General features: G+C 39.1%; 1 long non-coding RNA gene across 1 annotated transcript; it reads left to right on the top strand.

The window, feature by feature from the left end:
* LOC110269688 lies at nucleotides 3,564-5,226 on the top strand. The gene is made up of 2 exons (XR_002358451.1): nucleotides 3,564-4,560; nucleotides 4,644-5,226. It is a non-coding gene; the product is annotated as an uncharacterized LOC110269688 (long non-coding RNA).

The following is a 9,608-nucleotide window of genomic DNA, read 5'->3' as shown; positions in this document are numbered from 1 at the left end:
ACAAGGTTTGACAAAGGACTCTGTGACCTGGGGCAAGTATCAACTTAATGCCTTTATCCCTCATGAAGAAGCTTTAGATCAACGAGCTAATGCCCACAGACGTAGTCATCAAGCTGGCTGACAAAACTAAAAAACAAGCAATAGGAGTGGTTGAAAACGTGGTAGTAAAGGTTGGGAACTACTTCCTTCCCACAGACTTTGTTATCTTGGAGATGGAAGAGAGTCACCTCCACCCAATCATATTGGGAAGACCATTCCTACCCACAGCCAGAGCACTTATAGATGTGGAGCGAGGAGAGCTAATACTGAGGATACATGATGAACAACTCACCTTCAATGTCTTCAAACCCTCACAAGAAGCAGATCAAGAAAACAAGGAACCAAGGGAAGATCACAATATGGCACTGGTGGAAGAAACAAGCACTGAAGCACAAACGGTACACCTGGGAATCCCTTTGATTGGTAAATAAAACAGTCAAAAGGTGCAACAGCTAAAGGAAATCCAAGAGGAGCTAAAACCACCAGAGTCATACGAGACCAGAAACAAAATTTCCCTGGAAAAGGAGGCCACAAGGAGCAGGGTAGCATTAAAAAAAACAAGGAAGAAGGCACCAAGGGGATGGAGGAACAAGAAAATCCCTATAGAGGATTTCTCTCCATGGAATAAAGTAATATCTGCTCATTTCCCAGTTATTCTACCTCATCTACCCACCATTCCATCTCAGCTACCTAAAGTCTATACCATCAGCAGAGTTCTATCCTTGGAACATGTGGAGATTCTTAATGAAGCCAACAGAGACAGATTCACTGCGAGAGGGGAAGATTTGAAGCATTACCAACCACCCTGACAAAGGCAAAACATCAAGCTAATGACGTTAAAGAAGCGCTTCATGGGAGGTAACCCATGTTTTATGTGTTTTATATCCTTTCAGTTTCTTTTTAGGATGTTTAAAGTAGTTAATAAAGCAAGGTTCATGAATTCCAAATCAACTTTGACAAACACTTAGATGAACCCTTGTATGCAACATATAGTGAACAACAAGTTTGGTGTTCCAGGCAAACTAAGAGAACAAGAACACAATTCATATTGTGTTACTCTTAGAGCCTTAATCAACCCTTTTTACACCACATGGTCACAAACTAAGTTTGGTGTCACCAATGTTGCATATATGAACAATTAATCAGTCAGTTGGGTTGTATTCATGAATAGCACTTAGTTATTTAAAAACAAAAATTTTTTAAAAAAGTAGTTATTCCACTTTCTAATTTTACCGCCACTATCCGAACTCATTAGTTCCCTTTATCTTGTAGGAGAAATGAAGTGAAGATTGGACGAAATTGATGGGACAATTGAAGAAGGAGGGTTCGGCCACTTCACAAAGGGGGACTATACACATGTCTTCAAAGGGAATGCATTGGGAAATGTTTCCATGCAATATTGGAATGAGAATATCCTTGGGGACCGAACCAACCCCATCATAAAAGTGGTGATCCTTGTGCTCATTTCATGCTAAACCCCATCCGTCCATTATTAGCCTACACCATCAATCCACACCTTTCATTTACTCACTACTTTTCTATATAAGTGGCTCCTTGTCCGTACCTCTTTACATGCCAATTTCCCTTTCTTTATACTTCTCACTCTCGGAACACACCTTCAACACCTCTTATTCCATCAAAAGCACTCTCACCCACTCCCTTAGCTACACCCTATCCTAACCCAGCCAAATTCCATCATCTATCCATACCCTTCAACACCTTCACATATCAAAAGTCACTCATGGGATCATCGAGCTCCAAGAGGAGAAAGGGAAAGGGACCGGTGGAGAGTATTCCTTTTAATGAAGGGAGGTTCAAGACCGCCTTCCATGAGCTTCAATTTGAACGGATAAAGCACAAGAAAATATTGCCAGAATTGACATTCCAGTTCAATGATGATGAATGCCCGCAATTTAGAGAGAAAATTGAACAAAGGGGTTGGCAAGAGCTCACGAACCCAGAAATAAGGATAAATGTAAATCTCATTAAGGAGTTCTATGCCAATGTGGCCAGAGAAGATACCACCAAGTCCCCTACCTTCAGTAGCTATGTGAGAGGAACAGAGGTAGATTTCAGTCCCAATGCCATAATGAGTACTCTTCATTTGAGATCACAACCCTCTGACAAGCCAAGTTATCAAGCAAGAATAAGTAATGGCCCCGACAATGATGAGCTTGAAGAAATTGTGAACGACATGTGTGTCATAGGATCAGATTGGGAAAGGTATTCGGATAAGAGGCCACGATTCATTAGAAGAGGATATCTCATCCCGGAAGCCAAGGGATGGTTTGAGCTCATGAGAAGATCTATCCTTCCAGTCTCAAACAATTATGAGGTCAACATTGCTCGAGCTACTATGTTACATTGCATTATGAGGGGTGGAGACATCAATGTACATGAAATTATAGTTGAGGGAATCCAAGAAGCAGCCAAAAAGAGTGATCCGAGTGCTCGACTTTTGTACCCCAGTACCATCCTGAGACTATGTATGAAAGCCAAGGTGGTCTTTGAAGATAGCAATCCAAATTGGATAAACCCTGGAAGGTTAGTTATGCTTCAGTGCATAACATATGTAGTACCTGCTCAACAACAAAGAAGGCCTCAAATAAGGAAAAGAACATCACAAGAAGAACCTCATCAAGAAGAACCTCAACAAATAGAATACCAGCAAGAAGAGCAATACGATCCAACCAATATCAATCTGGTTCACATTCAAGGAGCCATTGAAGATCTAGCAAGGAGATATATGGAAGGGCAAGAACAGTAATTACACTTTCAATCCCAAAGGATAGATCGTCAAGAAGAACTCCTCTCTAATTGGATGAATCAACAAGGAGAGTGGCAGAAACGACAAATGAAGCAGCAACAGGAGCATCACTCCCAGCTCACCCAAGCCATCAATCAAGTAAATGAAAGGCAAGAGCATCAAGATAAACGCCTTCAAGAACTCAACCAACGTCAGTTAGCTCAGATGAGAACATTCAACGAGTTTAGTGTGCTTAATGAAGGACGGCAACTCCACAGGGAAGAATTTAATATAAACACTCAGGCCAAGTTGACTTATATGGCTGGGCACATGCACAATTTGCACTCTGCCATCCCAAGGTATGACACAGTTCACAAAGACCTGACAGAACAAGAGGAGGGGAAAGTGAAACAACAGAAGGAAATGAGGATTCAAGCAATCAAGAAGGACACAAAGAGGATAAACAAAAGAGAGAGCATGGGCATCCCCATGAGTAAAAGGTGGTGGAGTTCCCTCTTCGTTTTATCTTTTTCAAGTTTAAATAAGGAAAATCATGTATGAAATCAATGTTCTAAAAACCGGACCGGACCGGCCAATTGAACCGGTTTAACCGGGAACTGGCATAGAAAACGGTCCGGTCCTCTTACTAAAACTGCTGATGACAAAACCGCTAGAAAACCGCTGAACCGGCCGATAACCGGTCGGTTGGACCGGATCGAAAACCGACCGGTTCGTATAAAACGCCGTCGTTTTGATTTTGTTAAGGGAAAAAAAAAAGGAAAACCCACCCACTCGACGCGAGTTACTCCCTTCACCCCACCAAAACACACCCTCCTTTGAAAGACAACACAGAACACACAGCAAGAGCAAGCCCTAGCTCCTTCCCAACCCAAAAATCAAGCTTCTTGGACGGAACCGCCTCCGCCGTTCGTCTGTGTCGGCGTCTCCGTGGCCTCTTCCTTCTCCTTCTCCATGGCGTCTCCCCTTTCTAGTTCGGCACGTCTTCCATTCACAGGTGAAATCGCTGCTCGAGGCCTTCAGCTGTTGCGCCGTGGTGTCGCTGTCGTCCCGCCGTCGTCTTCCGCTGTCAGTGGAAGGTTAGTGAAACTGTGATTTACTGATTTGAGGTTAGTGAAAAGTTGAGTCTGTTACTCTGTTTTAAGGATTTGAGGTTGAATTTGTGATTTGTGATTTCTTGGGTCTTTTGTAATGCTGTTGATTTGAGTTTGGAATTTATGATTACTGACTAGTGACTTGTTAAGCTGCTGTTTTGTTATTGCACTGAGTGTTTTAAATTTGGAATTTGTGACAAGTGATTTGTGATTTGTGATTGGTGATTTTGTTATGCTGCTGTTTTGATGGCTCTGTTTTGTAATTGTTAGTTGCTGATAGCTTTGAAATTTTTGTTCAAATTTACTGATGGCTCTGTTTTGTAATTACTAGTTGCTGATGACTCTGAAATATGAGGGGGTTGTAACTTTAGTTAAATCAACACTAATTTAATGGCCACTTTAATTTCTTAAGAAAATCCTTCTCTCATTCACTTTTTAGATTTTGTACTATGTCTAAATCTGGAGAATTTGTAAATTTTTGTGCCTTGCAAATAAATGAATGATGATGCAGGTAACATGAAAGACAAATTTTTTCGGATGTAGGTGAAGATATAGATGAGATGTATGATGAATTGTTTAAAATTTATGGAAAAGTGGTATTTAAAAGGAAAGATCAAAAGCCTGCTACTGTAGAGGTTGATGATGATGCCGAAAGCCTATCGTGTAAGCCTCAAAAGCAGTATATTAAACTTGCAACTTCGTTTTTATATGCAATCTATCACTTTTAGTGGCGTGTCTTATATCAGGTTTCTTCTTGTATTTTGATAAAGATCATATGGAAATAAAATCAAATGCTGGTTGTTGCTGAATGAGTGGGGTAGCTACCTGTTAATGCCATATATAAATAAACTGATGAATGATGATGATGGTAGTAGAAGGAGAGTCAAAGTGTATAGGTAGTTGGTGATATGTTATGCTTTCTTATTCAATGACTACTTGTTATGTTGATACCTCAACTTGGAAACAACACTAGATCCCGTTTATAGCTTGCTCAGCAAGAAGAATCTGTTGCTAAGAGAGCTCTCTTACAACAGATGATTGCAACGTTGCCTAAGATTAAACCGAAAAGGTCATCTTGCAAGGTTCAGGTTCATGTTCAGTTAGCATAATACCACAGAATGATCAACATTTTTCTAACTGGACTAGCTCAACATTCTGTTGAAATTGATAATCCTTTGTCTCCTGACATTTCTAAATTAGAATCTGAGGTGTTAAGTGATCCTGTTAACCCTTAAAGTCAAAATTTAATATTTAGATATTTTTTTTACTATTTAACCTTTGAGTTTGTATTTGGATAAGATCATATGAATTTGGTTGATGATTTTTTGTGTAGTGTTTAGATGTTTATTTATAATTTATTTATTATTTTATTCTAAAACAATTTTTTCGGTTGAACCACTGGTTAGACCGGTTGGACCAGTGAACCAGTAAACCAGTGACTAAAGTGGTTTGATGACCGGTCTGGTTTTCAAAACCTTGTATGAAATAGAACATGCTTCCATAGTATCTTAGGAATTTTCAATTCTGTCTTTAGAATTTTCAGTTATTAAGTCTATGTGTGCTGGTCTAAGTTCCCTATTTTCATTTTCATCTTTCCTAAGTGTATGCTTGTCCTTTAGGCTAAATAAAAGAAAGTGTTATGAAAAACAAGAGTGGATTCATCTTGTAAAGTAAGTTCTCAATGTTTGTGGTATGGTAATTGATTAGCTAAGTTGGTTCACCAACAAGGTATATAGGCAACTGTATGCTCTAAATCACATGCTTGAAACACATCCTATGAGATTAGCCAAACAACAAGATCCTAATAAGAAAAAGAGAAAGAACAAAAAGAGTTTGAAAAAGAAAGAAAATAATAAAAAATAAGGCTAGGCACCAAGGGTCTGAATCTTGAGGCATATGTCTGTGGTGCTCCTGTGCAAAGGATATGCTTGGATGAATAAGCTCTCAGGGATGCCTTATCACTTGGTAACTTGGGTTAACTAACCCGGAATTATCAGCTGAAAGTCCACTATCAAGAGCAACCTTTGCTACAGAACACTTAGTATCCTAAAGAGGTACTGGAAACCAAGGTCTCAAGAAAGAAAATAACAAACCATGTGCCTGTGGTGTGTATGTATGGGGGAAAGAGACTTGAGGGAGTAAGTCCTTAGGGGTGTCTTAACACCTAGCACCTTGTACCAACTGGTTCGGGAGTGGCTGAAAGCTTATCTTAAAGAGTCGCCCTCTTACAGAGAACTTAGCCCAAGAATACAATAAACCCTGGAAAAGAGGGAGGATCAATAAATAAGAAGTCTCATAGGGTGCAATCAAGTGAGGGTTCAAGGGCATGATAAGGACCTGAAAACCAGTAAAAGAATGAACCTAAGTTGCTATGCATGAAACCCCATAGACCAAGAACTTGCCTTCTTTAATAATGATTTGTTTCTCTTGTTCTTTCATTTATCATTCTTATGTTTCAGTACTTGCTTAGGGACAAGCAAGCTTTAAGTTTGGTGTTGTGATGCCAGGGCATCTTGGCTAGTTTCACTGACCTTTTCTTTACTGTTTTAGGGTAGTTTCATGCATTTTCTTAGTAAATAAGCAAGTTTTGGGTAAAAATACACTTATACCTTGATTCAAGCAAACAGTATGAACTTTACATGATTTCATGAGATTTTTGCATGAATTGAATGATAGAATAGATGATGCATGGTCTCATGATTAAGAACCAAGCTTTGATGCACTTTATTTGCTTGATTTCAGGACAAAAGAAGCAAGGAAGAGCCACATTAGCAGCCACGTTAGTCTAACTAACGTGACCACTAACGTGGAATGGGAGTAAGTTTCCAACGTTAATGGAAAAAGTGATCACCAATAACGCCTTCGAAAGCCATCATATCCCACGTTAGTTGCCACGTTAATGGTTAATTACATTAACGTGGGAGATAACGTGGAGGAAAAGGGGAGCTCCAACGTTAGTGGTAAAAGTGAATGCCACTAACATTCCAAAAGAGCACACTTGGCCACGTTAAGAGTCACGTTAATCCAATTAACGTGAACTCTAACATGGGAGGAGCAAGGAATTGCCAACGTTAGTGACACTCACCTTTGTCACTAACGTTGGACTAAGCCAATATTGCCCACGTTAGTGGTCACGTTAAGACCACTAACGTGAAGGGTAACGTGGAGCAAGGAATGATAGGCCAACGTTAGTGACACTCACCTTTGTCACTAACGATGGAGATGGCAATCACCACCACGTTAGTGGTCACGTTAATGCAATTAACGTGAGGCACTAACGTGGGAAGAAGGGGCGTTTGAAACGTTAGTAACAAAGGTGAGTGTCACTAACGCTCTCGAAACTTAGGCATACCCACGTTAAGGGCCACGTTAGTTACACTAACATGGATCACTAACGTGGGGAAAAGAAGCAAGGAGCAACGTTATTGGAAAAGGTGAATGCCAATAACGTTTGCGAAGGACCAAGAGCCAATGTTAGTGGTCACGTTAGTGCCACTAATGTTGAAGTTAACGTGGGTTAATTAGGTTTGGAGGGTTAGTGAAAAAGGTTATCATCACTAACGTTTTCGAACCCAAATTTACACTTAACGTTAATGCCACTAACGTCCTAACTAACTTGCTACCATGCCTGACTCACTTTCTCTCTGCAAGCAAAGCTAAGCCCAATGAAGTCTGTAACTGCTTCAACTAAAGATCAACGGCCCATATCCAAGACTTGAAGAGCCAACTAAAAGATCAGAAGAGTAGTATATATAGGGGTAGTTTTGAACTGGTAAAGAAGCTTGGATTTTGGAGAACTACACTCTGTATATTTTACTTTCTCTGCAACTTCTATTTTTTAGAATGTACTTTTCATTTTTGCTTTCTATTCCCAGAGCTATGAACAACTAAACCCCTTTTCATTAGGTTAGGGAGCTCTGTTGTAATTGATGGATCAATAATAGTTTTCATTATTCTTCTTCTTTCTTTTCTCTTGATTTTACTAGAAAGCTTTCGTTCTTCATCCAATTGGTTAGCTATCTTGGAAGAGAAGCTTTTCATAATTGGATCTCCTCAGAACCTTGGAAGTGGAATGAGGAGATCATGCTAGAAATTCTTTCTCATGCTGGATGATGAGCGGATAATTTATACGCTTTTTGGCATTGTTTTTAGTATGTTTTTAGTAGAATCTAGTTACTTTTAGGGATGTTTTCATTAGTTTTTATGTTAAATTCATATTTCTAGACTTTACTATGAGTTTGTGTGTTTTTCTGTGATTTCAGGTATTTTCTGGCTGAAATTGAGGGACTTGAGCAAAAATCAGATTCAGAGGTTGAAGAAGGACTGCTGATGTTGTTGGATTCTGACCTCCCTACACTCAAAATGGATTTTCTGGAGCTACAGAACTCGAAATGGCGCGCTTCCAATTGCGTTAGAAAGTAGACATCTAGGGCTTTCCAGAAATATATAATAGTCCATACTTTTTCTAAGTTTAGATGACGCAAACTTGCGTTCAACGCCAGCTCTCTGCCCAATTCTAGCGTCCAGCGCCAGAAACAAGTTGCAAAGTGGAGTTCAACACCCAAAATGGCACAAAAGCTAGAGTTCAACTCCAAGAATGACCTCTCCATGTGTAGACTTCAAGCTCAGCCCAAGCACACACCAAGTGGGCCCCGGAAGTGGATTTATGCATCAATTACTTACTTCTGTAAACCCTAGTAGCTAGTTTAGTATAAATAGGACTTTTTACTATTGTATTAGACATATTTGGATTATCTTTTGATCTATTGATCACGTTTGGGGGCTGGCCACTCGGCCATGCCTACCCTCTGTTCACTTATGTATTTTTATACGGTAGAGTTTCTGCACTCCATAAATTAAGGTGTGGAGCTCTGCTGTTCCTCAAAGATTAATGCAAAGTACTACTGTTTTTCTATTCAACTCAACTTATTCCGCTTCTAAGATATTGAAAACTCCATAATTATTTTATATCCGCCCGACTGAGATTTACAAGGTGACCATAGCTTGCTTCATACCAACAATCTCCGTGGGATCGACCCTTACTCACGTAAGGTTTATTACTTGGACGACCCAGTGCACTTGCTGGTTAGTTGTATCGAAGTTGTGACAAATTATGAATTGAGATTAGAGCACCAAGTTTTTGGATCCATTGCCAGAGATCACAATTTCGTGCACCAACTTTTTGGCACCGTTGCCGGGGATTGTTCGAGTTTGGACAACTGACGGTTCATCTTGTTGCTCAGATTGGGTAACTTTCTTTTTGTTTTCTTTTCAAAAAAGTTTTCAAAAATTTTTCAAAAAATCTTTCAAAAATTTCTCCTTTGTTTTCGAAAAAAAATTTTAAAATAAAAATGTTTTCAAAAATATATTTTTCTTCAGAATTTTTAAGAATGAATTCTAGAGTTTCATAAAGCATGCTTGGCTATAAAACCATGTCTAAATTCTTTTGGACAGAGGTTTTGGCTTAAAATTGAATGAATTACTCCCATATTTATGCTAAAGCTTGACTGGCTATTAAGCCATCTCTAACCCTCAGATTGGAACTTTAGACTAAGAATTGAAGATTCCTGGAATTCATATTAAAAATTTTGAAATCCTTATTTTCCTTTTCAAATAATTTTTGAAAAATCCAAAAAAAAAATTAGAAAATCATAAAAATAAAAAATATTTCATGTTTCTTGTTTGAGTCTTGAGTCAAGTTGAAAGTTTGG

This window comes from Arachis ipaensis, chromosome B03, assembly GCF_000816755.2.
Source record: "Arachis ipaensis cultivar K30076 chromosome B03, Araip1.1, whole genome shotgun sequence".
NCBI classification, from domain to species: Eukaryota; Viridiplantae; Streptophyta; class Magnoliopsida; order Fabales; family Fabaceae; genus Arachis; species Arachis ipaensis.
The sequence above is the reverse complement of the archived record's forward strand: the minus strand, read 5'-3'. Positions and strand labels throughout refer to the sequence as shown.